Raw genomic sequence first — 22,276 nt, 5'->3', positions numbered from 1 at the left:
ACAGTGTGATCCATAATGCAGATTTCTAAATTAAAGATGATTAAGAATGATTAGCCAGGTCTAACCCTGCCATTTTATTGGTGGCTAGTTCGTGTCTGGTCCTACTTATAGGGTGTATAGAAATGTAAATGTTTGCAACTACTGTCATAAAAATAATGGCATTATGGTTCATTAAAAACTGAAATGTGGGAAGTGGATGTGGCTCAACTGATAGAGCATCTGCCTACCATATAGGAGGTCCACGGTTCAAACCCAGGGCCTCCAGACTCATGTGGTGAGCTGGCCCATGCACGGTGCTGCTGCATGCAAGGAGTGCTGTGCCATGCAGGGGTGTACCCCACGTAGGGGAGCCTCACATGCAAGGAGTGTGCCCTGCAAGGAGAGCCACCCCATGTGAAAAAAGCACAGCCCATCCATGAGTGGCGCTGCACACACACAGAGCTGATGCAGCAAGATAATGCAACAAAAAAGATGCAGATTCCTGGTGCCACCTGACAAGAATGCAAGTGGACACAGAAGAACACATACCTAATGGACACAGAGAGCAGACAATGGGGTGGGGGGAAAGGGGAGAGAAATAAATCTTTAAAAAACAAAACAAAACTGAAATGTGCTCATTATAAAAGTTCAAATACTCAAAAAAGAAAAAAATTCTAAGAATTTTATAAAAATATAATCAGCGCACATGGGTTCTTTTAATAAAAAGTATAATAAAAGATTATTTTAAATAAAAGTAATGTGTTTTCTTTTTATATAAACAAAGAAAATGGTTATATAAACTGAAGGGAAACATGGAATAGCAAAGCTTTGGATAAATGTTTTTTATCAAAATGGTTCAACCAAACTAAAATAACATAGACATTTCACAAACATTAGGAATTTGGAGCCATTTTTGTTTTTTTTCCCCTTCTCCACCCCCCCCCCCACTTACCCTGCTATTTTTGCTGTTTATGTCCATTTGCTGTGTGTTCTTCTGTATCTATTTCTCTTTTTGTCTTCTCTTCTCGTCTTTCTCCTCTAGGATTCACTGGGATTCGATCCTGGGACTTCTGATGTGGAGAGAGGTTCCCTGTCAATTGTATGATCTCAGTTCCTGGTCTCTGCTGTGCTTCACCTTGAGTCTCCCCTTCGTCTCTCTTTTGTTGTGTCATCATCTTGCTGTGTGACTCACTTGTATGGGCACTGGCTCACCATGCAGGCACTCATGCGGGCTCTCAGCTCACCACGTGGGCACTTGCATGGGCACTCGGCTTACCATGTGGGTGCTTGGCTCCTCATGCGGGCACCCACATGGGCACTCAGCTCGCTGTGTGGGCACTGGCTTGCCATGCTGGCATGCTTTCCCTTCTGTTTTTACCAGGAGGCCCCAGTGATTGAACCCAGGTCTTTCCATATGGTAGGTGGAGGCCTTATCACTTGAGCCACATCTGCTTCCCACCATTTTGGTTTTAATACATGTTTATTTTTCAATTATTGCTGTCAAACTTGAGGATATTCCAACTTTCTCTTCAATATCCCCAGGCTTTCGTCCACTTATAATGCTTATAATTCTTCTAACAATGTCAATTTTTATGACATTTGTATAATATATTTTAACTGTAATTCTTACCAGAGCATTAAAATGCATTAAATTGAAATTGATTTCTTTCTCATCACTATGCTTTATTCTATGTCATTCCTGATTTCTTCATTTTAAATCTCACAACCAATTAGTGAGATTATGTGATCATGTAGTTTTTGTTTGTAAGCTTTATTTTGAAGAAGAATGCTATATTCTCTGGGCACTATATGCCTTACAATGTTTTCCTGTTGTCGTTTCACATGAAAAGTTGGCTGGGTTATACAATTCTTGAAATACATTCTCTCCCTCAAAACAGGGTAAACTTTGCTGTGTCATATTCTTGAGTTGAATGCTGGTGTGGAAACAGCTGAGGTCAATATGGATTCTACCACCTTGTGCATAACTTGCTTTGTCTTTACCAATGTCCGTTTGAATAGTTTTAATATGCTTGATGGTCAGCTACTTCACTACTATGTGTGATAGATTTCTTCTATCATACATTCAAATAGTTTGCTTAATTTGTATTCCTACAATCACTGATTATTCTTCAGGTCTGCTCTTTTCAAATTTGTTTTGGTAATAATCAAAAGGCCACGTTCTGGATTATATTTACAGTCATGCTTGTTAAATTTGTGTTGCTTCTAATATATCCTTAATCTCTGAAATGTATTTTCTAACTTGGCTTTCTAGCGTTCCAGCTGTTCACAGGTGATTGCCTTCTCCTTTCTGAAGCCTTATATTATGTTCTTTAAAGGCTTTTGACGGAGCATTAAATAATGTTTTTGGAGGAGGGGTGAATCTTTTCATTAATATCTTTAAGATCATGAAAAATTACTTGTTGGAATGCTTACTTTTTCACCGTGTAGTTTCTCTTTTGATCATATTTGTTTAGAGTGTGTGCATTTTTGGTTTCTATGCACAACTTATGCTGCTTTCATAGTTATTCGAAGTTTAATTGGGAATGGCTGTTGATTGAAATGTTTTGTACACATTTGTTCTTAATGTATGCATGTTTGCTCACTTACTGTGGGAGAGTGGGCATTGGGGAGGGAGCTTTATTCATTTGGTTGTAGGTATTTATCACTTTTTCAAATGATATGCTATTTGATTTCTCCTGGAGGTGGTCATTTCTTAGGGAGTTTGGCATTTAAGAGGATACTATGGTCCTTAAAGAATGTTGCAGGGAATGTTTCTACCAGAAGGGCATTTGTGTATGAAGAGGAATATTTACTACCACTTTTCTGATAATATAAGGTTATAAATACATGAAGCAAAATTTTCTAAATATTTAACTACTCTTACACAAATAATAACAATCAAGTAATATGTCAAAGGCATGCATTTGCCTCCCATACCTTTATTATACACCAATTATTACCATGATAATAATGTAGTTGTTACAAATGCAGTTAAACCCATATGAAAATATCAATGTTGCAACTTTACCCTATTTCTTCATTAACTCTATACACAAGGTTACAGAAATATTAGCAGACACCAAAGAAAAAGAACACCATGTCAGATAAGCCAAGCTAATTGATTCTTGCCAAGACAAAGGATCTATTTTGACTTTTGAAAGGAACCTGAGCCAACATCTACTGTCCGTGTCCCTCCTTAGAGTCCAAGTTCATTGCAAAGTCAATTGAAATTGACAAGTCCATGTCTGAGTTCAGACTCTGGTGTCTTCCTCTCACATGCCCATCAAGTTTTGATCTGGGATATTCTTCTTCAGTTTAAAAGTTACTTCATCCCATCTTATTAGCAATTTATTATAAGAGGTTAGGGTATCCAGATATGCACGCTCCCAGAAAAAGATGTATTAAGTCTATGTGGTCAGTTTTCTTTCCTAGATTTTAGGCTAACCTATCATTTTGCTACCCATTGCCATACTCTCGCTTGCCAGGTTTTTGCATGAGAACACCATTGCTGATTAATCCTCCTGATTTTATACAGTTTCTAATTTTCCAGAATTATGTGGCTTTCCTACAGTTCCTTATAACCAGTATCCCTTACTTAAAAAAGAGACAAAAATCACCTAACCACAATTGATTCAAAACAAAAAAGAAATTCCAAATTGGTTACCATTGTATTGCCTTTTAAAATAAAGACAAATGAGCATATTCTGTTAGAGTCATCTTTCATTTATAGTTACACTTAATATTTTGTATATCTTGTATTAACTTTTCAATTTGCAAGTATCTTTATGTACTCAAGGCTTTTCACAGATAATTACAATTATTTGGAACATGTTTTATTATGCTCTTTTTGATGCCTCCCTTTTTCACTTCTTGGCCAGTGGGAGCTCTTCTAAAGGGCAAGCCTTTGATCTTTTAACCCTACTATGGATCTATTGCAAAGCCATCTTTGTTTAGTGACAACAAGGTCTTCCAATCCAATCTTTTTTCCTGCCCCAAGACATAGTCAGTTACTTCCTGCAATGTCTTATTATTTTGAATTGAGAGAAGTCTTTTGGAAATGTGGCACTTGGAGATAATATTCAGGCACTGGTAACAAGGCCCCAAAATGACATTTACTTAAACAATTTAGAGGTTTATTTTCCTTATCCCCAGAAACAGGTTCTGAAGCCAGGAGTCTGATATTCATTGCAGTATTAAATGGTTTGGGCTTCTTGTCACCTTCAGGTGTTCTGTTTTGACATATGCATTGTAAAGTATCCCTGAGTGAAAATATGTCCAGCTGAAAACCTTTTCAAATACATTCAATAATTACAACAACAATTTACTATTACTTAAAAGTCCACACATTTCTTTTCATTCTAAAACATTCCTTAGACAGTGTCAATGCATGTATGCTAGTAGAGTAGCTTTTCATTCTGATCGAGTAGTAGCACTTATGGTATCATAGGAAACTTTTCTACTACTATCAGGGTGAACATACCCTTATCGCCTGTTCTGCATTACTCATTCCATTTCTATGAAATTATTTACCTCCCTATTTCCACCTATAGCTTTAGGATTCCATACCTTTTAATTGTTGCTATCACTTTTACTTATTTCTATAAGGAAAAACGCAAAGCTAAGTGGTTCAAATTTCTCAAATAAAATCTTTTGAAAATTTTCACAATTTAATGATATAAGGATTTGAGACTTTAACTGATGAAAACTAAGACTCAGGATTAATATGTGCCTTAATTAATATTCATGAATTAATTGTTCCCTCATTTATTTAATAAATATTTCTTGAACCCTTTCTGTGTTCCAGGCTCTGAGTAAAGTGCAGTACGTTTTTTTATGAATTTATTATGCATTTTATAATTACTACTGTGTGCCTTGTAGATACTAGAAACAAGACAAGTAAGGTTATTGCCCTCCCAGAGGCTCCTAGAATGTAATCATTATGAAACAGGTCAAAGATGGGTCTTGCCATGAGGGAGGTTATTTTCATGATACAAATCCAATTTATATAACACAAAATTCTTTGCTAGTCTAGGTTCCTCAGACTATTTTTAAAAATTCCTCTTAGGTTTAACTTGTTCCCCATTCAACATTTCCATTATCAGTGCATTTTATGAGTTAGAGTGACACAGAAGGTTGGTAGTGGTCAAGATTTAGATCTTGGACACTTTGGTAACATGGCAATTTGTAGAAAATAAATTTTAGCACATATTGTTAGTTAGATGTTCCCGGCATTGTTCACAAAACAGCAAAATGTTGCTTTTAAGGAACTTACATAGTGGCAGCAGAGAGAAGTCAGTGATTGCGTGTTGAAGGCTAGGATGCAGGAATTCTCTGAGAAGGAAGATTTATTATGACCAGCCAGGTCTGGTGGACTCCTTTGCAAAAAACCTGAGCCCAGAGTAGGGCTTTTAGGTTATTTTTATACAAGAGATACACGAGGTAGGGCCAGGAGAGGTTTTGGCACCAAAAAGACTTTCTTTGTTAGTTTTTTTAGGGTTTAGGGGTTTGTTTGGATACCAGGTAAGCTTGTTAACATACTGCCCACATTCCGTCTGGATGTAAGCTCGAATACACATTCAGTTTACATCCTTCCTGATTACATAAAGCCTATAGAGTCTATATCACTTAATTGGCTTTCTGGAAACTAGGCAAACTTGGATACAGAATTAGATAAGTTTGAATACACACACAGGCCAATACACGCCCAGGCCATATGACTTACATTTGAGCAAGAACTTCAGGCCTTAATCATTGCTTGCTATTGCATCATATCACATCATGTTGCATTATTTTAGCTGTTTTTAACTGTCTATGTCATAGCTGGAATGTAAGCTCCATTGAAGACAAGCTTGTTCATCACTTTGTTTCAAGTGGCCTGCCAAGTTCATGGCCCAGAATGTGTCTGGAATAATTATGTATATAGAAAGACAGAAGGTAATGGAATATCCTTTAAGCTAATGAAAGTCAGACTGGAAATCAATCTGGAAAAGAGAGGTTGTTTAACTGTTAAAATAAATGCATGACAATAGGCATTAAATGCATTTATAACTTTTCAAATTAATTATAATTGTATCTTAAGGGTATAGATACATAATTATAGTGATTAAATTGCTCTCCATTCACTATTTCCTAGACTATGGTCAATAACATTAAGAGTGGTAAAACGAATACCCAAAATAAAAATTCTGAAGAAGCACATTTGAAACCTCTTAAAATAGTAAGGAAAACACTCATTTTTTCCATGCCTTGACAATTATAGTGCAAGCCTTTTTTAAAGTTTCCTTTTCAGATTCTAAAATGTTTGAAATAATACTGGAAAATATGTAATAATAAAAGACTTTTAAACGTTGAGAACAAAACTGCAGATTTAAAAAATAATTTTATAATCTCATTGGTCTTGCCTAATGGTGAAAAATTTTATCATGAAAAATATATAATTTGTTTAAAAATTTATTTGAAAATTCTTTGATTTCTCTGAGTTATATGCAGTAACTAGAATATAGTTTTAAAAAGAAATAAAAAAAGCTTTTAGTTATATTCACTTTGAACGTGCTTTGAGCAATCTTAGAATATGTTTATCATTCTATCAATTGGTATGTGTTATAGGCAGAATAATTAATGGTCCCCAAAGAATATCCACATCTCTGGTACCTGTGAATATGTTACCAAGGAACTTTGGAGATGCAATTAAGTTTACTTTTTTAAAAAGTTTATTCCCCACCCCCACTTCTTGTGCCCACTGTCTGCTCTCTGTGTCTATTTGCTGCATGTTCTTCTGTTTCTGCTTGTTTTCTTTTCTTGTCTTCTCTTTAGGAGGCACCAGGAACTGATCCTAGGACCTTCCCATGTGGAAGAGAGGCACTCAATCGCCTGAGCCTCCTCAGCTCCCTGGTTTGTTGTGTCTCTCATTGCCTTTCCTCTGTGTCTCTGTTTTGTTGTGTCATCCTGTTGCATCTGCTCTCCATGCAGGCCAGCCCCCCTTCACCAGGAGGCTCCAGGAATCAAACCTAGGACCTCCCATATGGTAGACGGGAGCCCAATCACTTGAGCCACATCTGTTTCCCAAGTTTACTTTTTAAGTAAAGCCTTAACTTTATCTAACTCGATTTTAGGTAGTGCTAGTACTCTTAAGGTTATATATTACATACTACGAAGACCAGTTAGTTTGGCGGTTTTATTTAAGTTCCAGACTAAAGCCCTGTCTCAAGGAAAAAGGAAAGAAGCTTCATTAGCAATTTTCTAATCAAATCATATAATTAGCCAAACATTGATAATTCACTTAATAATAATAGCAAAGTGACAAGTAATTTATTGACTCACCTTAATGAAAGTAAATAGCTATTTATTAACTAGTCCTATAATTTTTACCCATTTTTCAAATGTCACTTTAAAATATTTTCATGTAAAGAAATCAGAGCATGTTATTTATTATTTTAAATAAACACAATGTTTTTACCAATGTTATAAAATAATTTTACTAAAATAATTTTTTAAGATTATTTATTTATTTCTCTCCCCTTCCTCCCCCTCCCCCCCCAGTTGTCTGTGCTCTGTGTCCATTCACCATGCGTTCTCCTGTGACCGCTTCTATCCTTATCAGCGGCACCGGGAATCTGTGTTTCTTTTTGTTGCGTCATCTTGCTGTGTCAGCACTCCATGTGTGGCACTATTCCTGGGCAGGTTGCACTTTCTTTCACGCTGGGCGGCTCTCCTTATGGGGCACACTCCTTGTGTGTGTGGCTCCCCTACACGGGGGACACCCCTGCGTGGCATGGCACTCCTTGCGTGCATCAGCACTGCATGTGGGCCAGCTCCACACGGGTCAAGGAGGCCCGGGGTTTGAACCATGGACCTCCCATGTGGTAGGCAGACACCCTATCCATTGGGCCAAGTCTGTTTCCCTTACTAAAATAATTTATCAAACTTTTATTTCAACACCCATAGCAGTATACACTGGACTGACATTAGCCTTTGCTACAAACACTATTTCAAATTTGCTAAAATTCCAGGTTTCCAATGTTTTTGAAGCTCATTTTGATTCCCATGTTATGTCCTAAAGGTGACATACTATCTGTCTCTTCTCTGCAATGTGTCTCCAGCTGTCACCTGCAAATTGAGTTTATGCTTAGAACTGATAGTCAGTTGGGATTAACCCCTTTGGCCACACAGCTATCCATAATGACTGGTCGCTGCCTATGCCATTCAGGCTGTTAAATATTTTGAATATCGCCATTCAGGCATTTATATATTGAAAGACACAAAAATGATTTACCTCTCCTTACTATACTCAAATTTGCATTGAGAAAAGAGGGGGAGTCCTAGATGGTGGAATGAATACTTGATTGATCTAGGTAAGGTGCTGCGAATGATTAATTACTGGGTTTAGGTAGTACCTTGGCTGATGGCAAGGTAAAGAACTCCCCAGTTGGTACTCTGAACACAGCATATGGGGGTCATTCTAATTGCAGTGGTGAAATGAAGGTTCTACAAGTGCCCCTTTTCTAAAAATTGTCTAAAAGCAGCTGGGACCTGAAGACTCTATTCTGAGCTTCTCTCCTGCATGGCATTAGCAATCTTTGCTATTCCAGTCAGATGAAGTCACTTCACTAGGAAGATTGTGCAGTAATGGAACTGCGTGATCATTTGGAGGGAGGGGCAGTTTTGGGGAGGTATTATGCAACTGTGTACCCTGACTGTAATAAGCAATGACAGGGAACTGTATTTTTTCTGCATTATCAAGTATAAAATACCCTTCAATTTGCCCAAATTTTGTTTACAAAATTGCGTTGATGTTTGGAATTGTAAGCAGGTGTCTGAGACGCACACTACCAAAGGGATAATGAGTGAAAATGAAACTATAGTGAATTTGCCATAGTGCATAGTGGTCTTTATTTATATTTTGATAAAGGGAAATGGGCATGGGGTTTTAACTCAGAAAGGTCTACTCTGCAGAGCATCCAGCACTGGGTTTCTTTGAGTTCAGTAAATGGGAATATGTTAAAATATCTCCACTAAAGTAGGGAATAAACTGCATTTTGCTTCACTGACCATGTTGGCAAATGAAGCACAACACTGGTTGGATAATTTGAGCTATGGCATCAGCATATTTCTTACTTGAGACTAGTGTTTGGGCTCTACCTAAAGACTCCAGAGGTGTCGCTATCCTTGACTGAGGTTTATCCTGGACACAGGTCTTCCAAAAATCATAGGTAGCCTTGCCTTTAGTTCCACAAGCCTAAAGGAACTTAGGCTTAGTAAAAAGACCCACAGTGGGTCTTTTACTAGAAATGTGGGCCTTCTTACTAATTCCAGATGTGATTTGCCACTTGTGGCAGCAGTCCATGAGGAAAATTCTGAAATTACCATTAGTGTCTGGAATCTGCATAATATTTTGAAGGTCTGAGTTAAAAGTATTACTATTGGCACGTCATTAGGTATTGGGTTCTGGTAGAGATTGTCAACTATGGCTGATATAAGCAAGAGGGCAACCTGTAAGAGGCCACCCTATGGAGGCCAAGGGATGAGGAACTGATTATGAAAAGTAATAATTATAACCAGGTGGAACAAACTTTTCTTTATAAAGGAGTTTTGTGTCTCTCATAATAGTGAACGATGGAAACTGCCAAAGATAGTTTTGATGCCCAATTGCATTTCCAATTGCTTTTACCAAGAAAGACACTTATTCTAAAGTGTTAGCCTACACTTTGGTTACTAATTCACAATTTGTTTCCCTGGAAGCCTGTAGACCTATTCAAAGTGTTGATTAGAGGTTTAGTACTTATGTAGCATTTCACTTGTTTGTACAGCACAGCTGATGCCTTTAAAATGTGGGATTCCATTGGGTCTGTTTTTAATGCTTAATAAAGAATGCAGAACACATGCACCCCTCTACCACCACACACACACATCACTGTACACACAGAGACATGTGTACAACATATCATAGAGCTTGATACTTACTTTTGTAAGTTCCTAGGATGCCACATAAACAATGCATGCTGTTAACCAAGGGAATGATCTTTCTTTTTCTTTTTGCAAAGAGATGTTAGAGATAGGTATCAGTTAATGATTTAATGGGTTTGATTGTTCCCGTGTACTCTATATTCTATTTAGTATTAATTCCCTTTTGTCTTGCCTGCCATCCCCATCATGGATTACATAAAAAATAGGCTCACATGGGAACTTGAACTAAATTATTAATGTTAAGACATTGACTCATCAACATTTTCTATAATTGTGAATAACAGAAGCGTCCTAATGTTGTTTCATTTACCCCACCAGTCAGGTACAGATCTGGTGGCTTTGCTACTGTTGATGCCCCAAATGGCCACCAGAAAACCCATTAATCCAGGAAAGCAAACTTCAGTAAAAGAAGACACTCTCTTGACAGCATTAATATTAGTTCAGAATGGGGAGTCAGGAGAGAATATTTATAGAGTTACGAGGTCTGGAATCAAGTGGTTCTTAAGATGGGTCTTCCAAGGCAGGAAAATTGATTGAGATTGGGAACGTTTGGATATAATGGGCTATGACTGATGAACACTGCTAGACAAACCTCTTGATGTGAGTCTTGGTGTGTCAACTCTTGTTTCTTAAGTGAGCTCTTTGCTAATGTGAGCGATCTATTGTCCTCAAAGAAGAGTTGTCTACCCCAAGAAAACAACTATCTGCCCGGACAAATTTTTTTCTTAACAATTTCTTGAGGCAAAAAGTGAAGTTATGTATTGGCTTAAAAACTTTATCATCCAGGACAAGAAGTTACAGGGAACAAATATTGAGGTCACGTTGACAAAGGTGGTCCAAATTCTCTGTCTTGACTGCTAATCTACATGGATACAGATGGTCTCAATTCTCATTAAAATCATCACAACTAGTGTCTAGGGTTTCCTGTTTTGGGATACAAGTGCCCCAGGACATTAAACTAAGCAGAACTTACTGGTACTGTCAAGAATCTTCTTTGGCCCATCAACAGAAAAATTGCTGATTAAAAAAAAAAAAAAAAACTAAGCAAATTTGTTTCTGGAAGCAGGCAAAGATCAAATATCTTGAGAATGCAATGTGGGTTCTTCTTCAAGGAAAGGGTTGGTGATTGGCAAGTGAGAAATTAGCTGTCACACAGATATTATGTATTTAACTCTGTTCTTTGGGATATTCCATTTTATTTCCACTCATGTATAGCTTCGCAGTATGTGTGCCTATTGCCTTTTCTGCAGTATCCTCATAATCAGCAACCAAGCTTCTATACCCACTTCTAAAACCCCCACCACTAGTTCCTCTTCTCAGAAATCTTCCCCTAGTTTCCTTTCCACATACACTATCTGTCCTTCACCCACTACCTACTCTTCCTTTTATTCCCCTTTCCCTTCCCATAATAAATTATGGTAAGCTGACCTCAGAGAGCAAATCATTTTTAACTCAAAAACTGTTTCCTCTCTTTTTTTTTTTGTTAAGATTTATTTATTTATTCCTCTCTCCCACCCTTGTTGTTTATGCTTGCTGCCTGATCTCTGTGTCTGTTCATTGTGTGTTCTCTGCATTTTCTTGTCTTCTTTTAGGAGGCACTGGGAACCAAACCCAGGACCTCCCATGTGGGAAGGAGGTGCCCAATCGCTTGAGTCACAGCCACTCCCTGTTTGTTGTGTCTCTCATTGTGTCTCCTCATTGCGTCATCTTGTTGCGTCATCTCATTGTGTCAGCTCACTGCACCAGCCCACCACATCAGCTCACTGCATCAGCTCGCTGACTTGCTTGTCTTCTTTAGGAGGCATTGGGAACTGAATCTGGGACCTCCTATGTGCTAGGTAGGCACCCAACTGCTTGAACCAAATCTGCTCCATTTCCTTTTTGATGGCTTAAGGATTTAGTCTTCCAATCCTTCCAGAAGGTGAAGAAAAGTAATTGTATTTATTATTTTATTGCACAAAAAAGAGAGAAAAAAAACAAACCGTTAAGTTTCTATAACACCAACTGAATATTCACATAGGCATATTTTGTTAGTGTACTGAAGAACTAAGGGTTGTGGAGTTGATAATCTATACAGCTGAGTGCTGTAAGAGTTGGAAGTGGTTATTGCAAACACTGCCTCATGCGTCACTCTCCTCAATATTTATAGTTAATAAATCAGAATGATGCAGGCAAAAAAAGATGGAATTGGTGGATACAAAATGGTCATTGAGGAATGTGTCTGAGCAGGAAAAAAATGTTGTAACTTTCAGTAGATACTTGTTATATTCCAATCAGTACAAATTCTGTGATAGATCAATGCACATTGATTAAGTAATAACAGTCAACATTGGTGGAGTTTCCCAGGAAACCGATGACAATGAGGAGGAGTAAATTCCATCTTGTCATCAATGTCCTAGGATATGACCTATTTGAAGGTCATGTATACTTTTTTCTCACTCATTTTGCACCAACCCATAAAGTATACTCTGAAAGACTGAACTGAGATTCTACTAAGGATAGTTTTTTAGAGAGAATTATGGTATCATACCTACAATTGCCCACTTCATATTCGGTTCTGATAACTATGACTGGATTCTATTAGTCTGATATATTACTTTGGCAAGAGTCTTAAATTAGTTTTACTTTAAAGATAGTAACTTTCGATAAGTATCATGATTCCCCCACACATCATAAATTTATATGTCAGTTTGGGCAAATTTCCTCTTGAAAAGAATGACTATTAATTTATTGAATATTAGTATGGATTGCACTGAGGTTAATCCATTTTATTTGACATCATACTGAAAACTGAAACATAAGAAATATTAATGGTCATCCTTAACAATCTATAACAGACCATAGCTGTTCACTCTTGTTAAAAAAGTTATACCTGAAAATACATTTTCTGTGATGCTAAAAATTTTGCAGTGGGTTACCTTTATTTAACTGTGGCAATTCTACCTTCTAAGTGATTCTTATTCCTTATTGTGAGGTGATAAGAGTGTACACACCTTTTATTCCCTTACCCAACCCTGGCTTCTGGTTTCTGTCAAGTTCTAGAACTAGCTGAGGCTATTCCATATTATATTAGTTTTCTACACCTGCATACCAAATTACTATGAATGCAGCAACTGAAAATAACATATATTTATTATCTCACAATTTCCATGATTCAAGAGTTTAGCCACAGTTTAACTGGGTCCTTTACTCAGGCTGTACTCAAGATGTTGTCTTGATGCACTGTTATCAGGAGCATGACCAGGGAAGAATCTGCTTTCAAGCTTATTCAGATTGTTGACAGAATTCATTTTCTTAAGGCTGAATAACTGAGGTCCCTGGTCACTCACTGGCTTCTGGCTGGAGGTTATGCGCAGAGCCCTGCCCTTTCATAAGCAGGACAAAACATGGCTTTCTGCTTCTATAAGACCACCAGCATAATCTCTTTCTCATTATATTTTCTCTCTCTCTCTTTCTCTCTCTCTCTCTCTCTCTCTCATCTGCTAAGACAGCAGATAGGACATCCTATCATCCTCTTATAAGAGACTATCACCATTGTCATATTCTAACAATTCGAAACAAATCAAAGATTCTTCTAGCATCGAATGGGAGATGGTTATACAAGGGTGTGACTTATTTAGGGTAACCTTTAGAGTGTGTCTGCCACATACACCATCCCCCAAATAAACTATGAAGATACTATTGAGATGAAGAGGTGACCTTGATTTGAAAAAAAATAACAACAAACTTTGGGATACCCCTGAAGAGCCACAGGCTCTTTTGAATGATATGTGTGTTTACCAGGTGTGCTGAAGCTTGGGGCAGAGGGCAACAATAAAAGAAAATGAGGGAAGGAAGTTCTGATTTTGATTCTCCTTGTTATCTTCAGACAAGAGTTACCAGCCCTATAGCAAAGAAACCTGCAGCAACAGAACAGATCACCAGTGCAGAAAATAACAGCCAGAACACAAGTATAATGCAAAGATATGGAGTTGAAAATAACACATGCTGGCTGACCTGGCACTTGTGGGTGTTTGCTTTTCTATGTCTTCAAACTCTAAGCCTAAATGCTAATGTATTATAACCCAGGAATACCATCTTCTCTCAGTGCTGCTTTTTGTAAGTGTTTAAAAATGAAGCTCTGGCTCGCAGCAGCGACTGGAGTGACCTACAGTGTTTGTGTGTTTCTGGATACCCTACCTCTCATTTTAAATTCAACCTGAGGGACAGTCCAAGGCCTTGACCTTGGCTTCATTCTAAAACTTACTAGAATATCTGAGACTACCAGGAAGCATGAGCTCTCAGACCAAATTAATTAAATACCAGAAGTACAATTACCTCAAAAGAAAGACAACAAAACAAACATCAGATAACAGCTGAAACAGCAGAACAGAAGGACAAGAAATTTAAATGTCCTTAAATAGTTAAGTGATGATATAAGCAATACAAGGTATAAACAATAAAACATCAGGAAGAACAAAGTGGAAACATTTGTATAAAATTTATAACATTTAAAATAGGAATACAATCATTGGAATAAATTGTAGCATAGATATATCTAAATTACTTATTGAATTGAAACAGATTGATAAAGTCTTATACATGGCAGAAAGCAAGGAAAAATAAGTCAGAAAATAGAAATCTAAATATGAGACCTAAGGGGGATAGAATTATGAGTAACAGAAGGAGAGGAAATGAAAGAAATGAGGTGATGTTTGAAAAAATAAGTTTAAAAAGTCTTAAAATTAGAAAAAAAAAGATAAAGAACTATATTTATAGTGTTTCTAGAGAGCTGAGAAAAAAGTCAAAATCTATACCTGGGGAAGTTGCTGTGACTCAATCAGTTGGGCTCCCATCTACCATATGGGAGGCCCTGGGTTCATGTCCTGGGGCCTCCTTGTAAAGGCAGGCTCACCTGCACGCCGTGGAGAGCCGCTGGTTCACAAACACCGCTGGAATGCCGCCTGGCCCGCAAGTGCTGCGGAGAGCCGACTTGGCAAGGTGATGCAACAATAAAAGGGGGACAAGTAAAAAAACATGGAAGAGCACACAGCAAATGGACACAGAAAGCAAACAACAAGCTGCAAAGGGGGAGGGAAGATAAATACAATTAAAATGGACACACAGAAGAATGCACAACGAATGGACACACAGAGCAGAGAGCAAGCAAAAAGCCACGGGGTGGGGGGGGCGGATTAAAAAAAAACTATACCTGATACATATTAGTAAAATTCAGTAACAACAATGACAGATACACATTTTAAATGACCCCAGAATAAAAAGAAAATACCCTACAGAGAAATAAAGATTATTATATTAGATATTATATCATTATATCAGAATCATTAGTAGCAAAGCTGAAACACAAAAAAGAAACTTTTAATATTATTTAAGATTATATTTCATTCAAGAATGTAATATTTGGCCACATAGTCATTCAAATATGATGGAATAATAAATATAATTTTCAGTAATGATGTAAGAATCTTGGCCAAAAAAGATATGTAGTGTAGATACACTTGAAAAAATATCAATGAGAAGAGAAACAAACCCAGAAACAACCTTCAATCTGGAAAAGGCATGGGAATAATATAATCCCTAGACTATATTAATATAATGGAAGATTTCTGGGGCAAATGTAAAAGGGACATATTTAAATACATACCTCTTTAATACCTAATTGTTAGGCAATAAAGCTACGTAAGTTTAAAAATTCAAAATGTGAAGGCTCTGATTCTAGTTTGGATGTAGAAATTCACAAGAGAGTGTTGCCCTCACCTTAAGAACTAAATCAAGCCAGTTCAACTACAAAAATCATAGCTTTGTTTTTTTTAAAAAACACAACATCAGAGAACTGAAACTCAAATGAAATAAACTCCAGGAAGAGAAGAGGCCTTCTTGGTAGAAAAAAAAAAAAGACCCATGCTTCCTACATCCAGTAGAAAGAAGAAGGAGCAATCAACCATAGAAGTGACCTCATCAAGATGATGACATAAGACATCCCCAGAAAAGTTTCCTCTCAGAAGCAACTAATAATAGGGCAAAACCCATTTGCTTGGAACTTGAGAATATGCTAGAGACTGGAGAAAGACTGCACACATGCTAAATTAAAGGAGGAAAAAAACCCACGAAAAATAGGAGATGGCAACTCTTCCCTGCCAGTTCTGACCCATCCCCCTCACTTGGTCCTGCACAGCTTAAGAATCATACAGCAGCAGTACTCTGTCCTGGGCACCACCTCCCAGGACTGCAGACCACGGAGCCACTCAGAGCAGCAACTTAGAAGCTCACACACTTGAAGGCATAGGACCCAAGGCTACAAAGACCAAGGCTGGAGCCCAAGCAGTGGGTGAATTTGTGCATATAAAAGGGCCCCCAGGAAACAAAACCATGGGTGCAGTATAAGCTGAGCCCAGCATTCAAGAAGAGCCTTAAAACACAGCCAATCTACAATCAAACTCTAGGCAAGAGGAAGAAACTGACTTTCAGGGTTAGCACATCAAAATAATCAGATGCCCAGACATCAGCAAAAGATCAAAAGTATACTAAGAAACAAGAAGATATAGGATATTCAAAGGAATGATTTAAAACTTCAGAGGGAATACATACTTTGGAATAAGTAATCAAAGAAGTTCAAACAAATCTCCTAAATCAGTTCAAAGGATTGAAGGAAAATATGGCTAGAAGTAAACTAAATAAGTATATAGAATAAAGTTTTTAAGAAGAAAATTTGTGAATGGAAAGAACTGGAAAGTTTAAAAAGAAACATAACAGAATTTATGGGAAGGAAAAACAAAATAATGGACATTAAAAATAAACTAGAAGCATACCACAGCAGATTTGAACAGGCAGAAGAAAGAATCAGTGATCTAGAAGACAGGACAATTGAAACCATATAGACAGAAGAATGGAGAAAATAATAGAAAAACTGAGCAGAATCTAAGGGACCTGTGAGACATCATGAAGCATACCAACATATGCACCATGGAGTCCCAAATGGAGAAAAGAAGTGAAAAAAGGGCACAAAAGTGTTTGAGGAATAATGACCAAAAATTATCCAACCTTTACAAAAGACAAAATGATACATGTTCAAGAAGTTCAACGTAGTCCAAACAAGATAAAACCTAATAGACCTGCACCAAGATGAATATCAATCAAAACGTCAAATGCCAAAGATAAAGAGAGAATTCTGAAAACAGCAAAAGAAAAGCAATTCAGGGAACCTCAATATGACCAAGAAGCAATTTCTCATCAGAAGACATGGAGGCAAGAAGGCAGTGATATTATATATTTAAGGAAACGAGAGAAAATATCCAGGAACCTAGGAAAGTTTAAGACATAATCAGCTAGACAAAAACTGAGAGAGTTCATCACAAAAAGAGTGCCTTAAAAGAATTGCCAAAGGGCATTCTTCATGTTGAAAGGGAAAGACAGGAGGGAGTAGCTTGGAGCAATATGAAGAAATGAAGATATTCTGTAAAGATAGTAAATGGGTAAACACAAAATTCAATGTAATGTATCCTCAGTATATAACTCCACTCTTTATTTTCCTATAAAAGTAAAAGACAATTGGATAAGAAATAATCATTTCCTTATAATGAGCATGCAAAATATAAAGGAATAATGTGTGACAAAAACAACATAAAGAAGTGGAATGAAGGGGCTATAGGAGCAGAGAATATGTATACTATTGAAATTAAATCGGTAACTTTTCTACCTTATCGTTTATAGACTTAGGTTGTTTAATACAAATCCCAGGGTAACCGCAAAGAAAGTATCTTTAAAAATATATAGAAATGGAAATAAGAAAGGGATCAGTGACATCCCTATAGATCAACTATATACAAAGAGGCTTCAATAAAGGAAAAGAGAGACAAAAAAAGATAGCATATGGGAGGCAAAGTAAAAAATGGCTGAAATAAGTGCTCTTATCAGTAATAACACCCAATGTGAATGGATTAAAGTCCTTAATCAAAAGACACAGATTGGCAGAATGGATAAAAAAGCATGATCTAACTATATGTTGTTTGAAGAGACTCACCTTAGATATAAATATGTTGAAAGTAAAAGGATTTAATGCCAATAGCAACCAAAGACTGCTGGGATAGCTATACTAATAAAAGAAAAAATAGGCTTTAGGTCAAAATCTGTTACAAGAGACAGAGAAGGAAACTGTATTAATAAAAGGGTCAGTCCACCAAGAAGAAATAAAAATCATAAGCATTTATGCACCTAACCACAGTGCCCCAAAACACCTCAGGCAAACACTGGCAAAACTGAAGGGAGAAATAGCCACCTCTACCATAATAGTTGGAGATTTCAATACACCAGTTTCATGAATGGATAAAACATCTAGACAGAAGATCAATGAGGAGACAGAACTTGAACAACATGGTGAATGCCCTAGACATAACAGACATATACAGAACATTGCAACCCCTAACAGCAAGATACACATTCTTTTCAAGTGCATATGGATCATTCTCCAGGATAGATCACATCATGTTATAAAAACAAGTGGCAGTAAATTTAAGAAGACTTACCACAATGGAATGAAGCTAGAAGTCAATAACAGACAAGTGGAAAATTCACAGATATATAGAATTTAAGCAACTCTCTCTTAAGCCACAAGAGGAATTAAGAAATATTTTGAGATGAATGAAAATGAGAATACAGCATATCAAAACCTACAGTAGGGAAGCAGACTTGGCCCAATGGATAGGGCATCTGCCTACCACACGGGAGGTCCACGGTTCAAACCCTGGGCCTCTTTGACCCATGTGGAGCTGGCCCACGAGCAGTGCCGATGCACGCAAGGAGTGCCGTGCCACTCAGGGGTGTCCCTGCGTAGGGGAGCCCCATGCGCAAGGAGGGTGCCCCATAAGGAGAGCTGCCCAGCATGAAAGAAAGTGCAACCTGCCCAAGAATGGTGCCATACATGGAGAGCTGACACAACAAGATGGTGCAATAAAAAGAAACAGATTCCTGGTGCCGCTGATAAGGGTAGAAGCGGTCACAGAAGAATACACAGTGAATGGACACAGAGAGCAGACAACTGGGGGGGGTGGGGAGAGGGGAGAGAAAAAAATAAAAAAATAAATATTTAAAAAAAAAACCTACAGGACACAGTGAACACAGTGCTGAAAGGGAATTTATTGCTCTAAATGCTTACATTCAAAAAGAAGATTTTGTATGATCTATGTATGTTAAAAAAGAGAGAGATAATAAAAAAAAAAGAAGAGCTCAAGTCAGAGACCTAACTGTTCACCTGGAGGAACTTGTAAAAGAATAGCAAATTAATCCCAAAGCAAGCAGAAGGAAGGAATTAGAAAGATTAGAGCAGAAATAAATGAATAGAGAATTAAAAAATAGAATTAACAAGACTAAAAGTTTATTCTTTGAAAAGATGAATAAAATTTACAAACCTTTAGATAGACTGACAATGAAAAAGAGAGGACACAAATAATTGAAATAATTAATAAAAGGGAGCCATTACTACTGACACCACAGAAATAAAAAGGATCATAAGAGGATCCTATGAACAACTGTATGCGAACAAATTAGACAACCTAGATGAAATAGAGAAGTTCCTAAAAACATACTATCTATACTGACACCAGAAGAAATAGATCTCAATAGATCAAGTACAAATAGAGAGATTGAATCAGTAATCAGAAACTTCCCAACAATGAAAATCCCAGGACCAGATGGCTTCACAGGTGAATTTTATCAAGAATTACTACCAATCCTGCTCAAAATATTGGAAAAAATTGGGGAGGAGGAAACACTGCTTAACTTACTCTATGAAGCCAACATCACCCTAATACCAAAGCCAGATAAATATACCTGCAGGAAAAGAAATTTACAGAACAATATCCCTTATGGATATAGATGCAAAAATTCTCATTAAATACTAGCAAACCAAATCCAACAGCACATTAATTATTCATCAGAACCAAATGGGATTTATCCAAGACTGGAAGCGTATTTTAACATAAGAAAATAAATTAACATAATATACTAACATTAACATATGGAAAGGAAAACACTACATTACCATCTCAATTAATGCAGAAATGGCATTTCACAAACTCCAGTACCCTTTCTTGATAAAAACACTTTGAACAATAGGAGTACGATGAAACTTCCTCAACATGATACAGGGCATATATGAAAAACCCACAGCTAACATTTTACTTAATGTTGAAAGACTGAAGGCTTTACCTTTAAGATCAGGAACAGGACAAGGATGCCCACTGTCACCACTGTTATTCAACATTGTACTTGAATTTCTAGCCGGAACAATTAAGCATGAAAAAGAAAGAAAAGGCATCCAAATTTGAAAGAACGTAAAATTTTCACTATTTGCAAATGTCATGATTACATATATATATATATATATATGTACACCCCAAAAACCTATATACCCCAAAACCTATAATAAAGCTGCTAGAGCTAATAAATAAATTCAGCAAGGGGTGGGGTACAAGATCAACATGCAAAAATCAGAAGTTTTTCTATACAATAGTAAGGAATGATCTTGAGATTGAAATTAAGAAAAAAATTCCATGTAAAAGAGCAACTAAAAGAATCAAACATCAAAGCATAAATTTAAGCAAGGATGTAAAGGCCTTATAGAAAGAAAATTATAAAAAAATTTTTAAAGAAATTAAAGAAGACCTAAATAAATGGAAGAACATTTCATGCTCATAGATGGGAAGACTAAATGTTGTTATGATGTCAATTCTGTACCCAAAGCTGCATACAGATTCAATGCATACTGTCAAAATTGCAAGAGCCTTTTCAAAAATTTCATCAAATGTATTTGGAAAGGTATGGGTCCCTGACTAGCCAAAACATGTTAAGAAAGAACAAAGCCAGACGTGTTACACTTCCTGATTTTAAAACTTATTTCAAAGTTACAGTGGTTAAAACAGCATGGTACTGCCACAAGGACAGGCCTATAAACCAATGGAATTAAATTGAGAGTTCATAAATAGACCCCACATCTATGTCCAATTGATCTTTGACAAGGATGCCAAGTCCACTCAATTATGAAAGAAGAGTCTCTTCAACAAATGATGGTAGGAAAACTGGATATTCATATCCAAAAGAATGAAGGAAGAACAATATCACATACCACATATAAAAACTAACTCAGAGTGGATCACAGGTCTTAATGTAATAATCAGGTCTATAAAGCACCTCGGAAAAAACTGAGGGAATCATCTTCAGGACTTTGTGGTATGCAATGGTTTCTTAGACCTTACAGCAAAACCACAAGTAATGGAAACATAAATGGGCCCTCATTAAAATAGAAAATTTTTGTGCACCAAAGGACTTTATGATCAAGGTAAGAAGAAACCTACAGAATAGGGGAAAAGAGTTAGAAACAACATATCCGATAAGGGCTTAATATCCAGAGTTTATAAAGAAAACCAACAATTAAATAACAAAAGACAACCCAATCAAAAAATGGGCAAAGGCTTGAGTAGACATTTCTCCAAGGAAGATTGACAAATAGGAAATAAGCACATGAAAAAAATGCTCAATATCATTAGCCATTAGGAAATGTAAATCAAAACAATGAGGTAATATTTCACACCCACTAGAATGGCTACTATTGAAAAAACAGAAAGCAAGAATACAATTGTTCTAGAATGTGTGGAGAAACAGGAGAACTCAGTCCTTTTTGGTGGATCTTTAAAAATAGTGCAGCTGCTGTGGAAATCAGTTTTGGTGGTTACTCAAAAAGTACAGAATTACCACCTTACCAAGCAATCCCATTTCTAGGTATATACTAATAATTGAAAGCAGGAATTTGGACAGATATTTTCACACTGATATTCATAGCAGCATTATTTACAGTTGTCTAAGATGGAAGTAACCCAAGTGTCCGGCAACAGATGAATGGATAAGCAAAATGTGGTATATACATATGATGGACTATTATGCAGCCATGAAAACGAATACAATTCTGGTAAATAGATGAACCTTGAAAGCTTCGTTTTGAGTGAAATTTGCCAGACTCAAAAGGACAAATATTGTATAACCTCAGTGATATGAAATGATTGGAATAAGCAAATTTATAGTCAGAAACTAGAATATGGGTTACCAGGGGTTGGTCAGCAGTAGGTAATGGGGACTTAAGTCTTATTTTCTTCAGAATTTCTGTTGGAAGTGATGGAAAAGTTCTGGTAATGGAGAATGGAGAATAGAGAATGGTGATGGTAGCACAGTATTGTCAATGTAATTAACACCACTGAATTATATATTTGAATGTTAAAGGGTAGGAATTTTAAGTTGTATGTATGTTACTAAAATAAAAATAAGAAAACATAGGATTGTAAAATAA

Source organism: Dasypus novemcinctus, chromosome X, assembly GCF_030445035.2.
Source record: "Dasypus novemcinctus isolate mDasNov1 chromosome X, mDasNov1.1.hap2, whole genome shotgun sequence".
Lineage (NCBI taxonomy): Eukaryota > Metazoa > Chordata > Mammalia > Cingulata > Dasypodidae > Dasypus > Dasypus novemcinctus.
Note: the sequence above shows the minus strand (reverse complement) of the source record.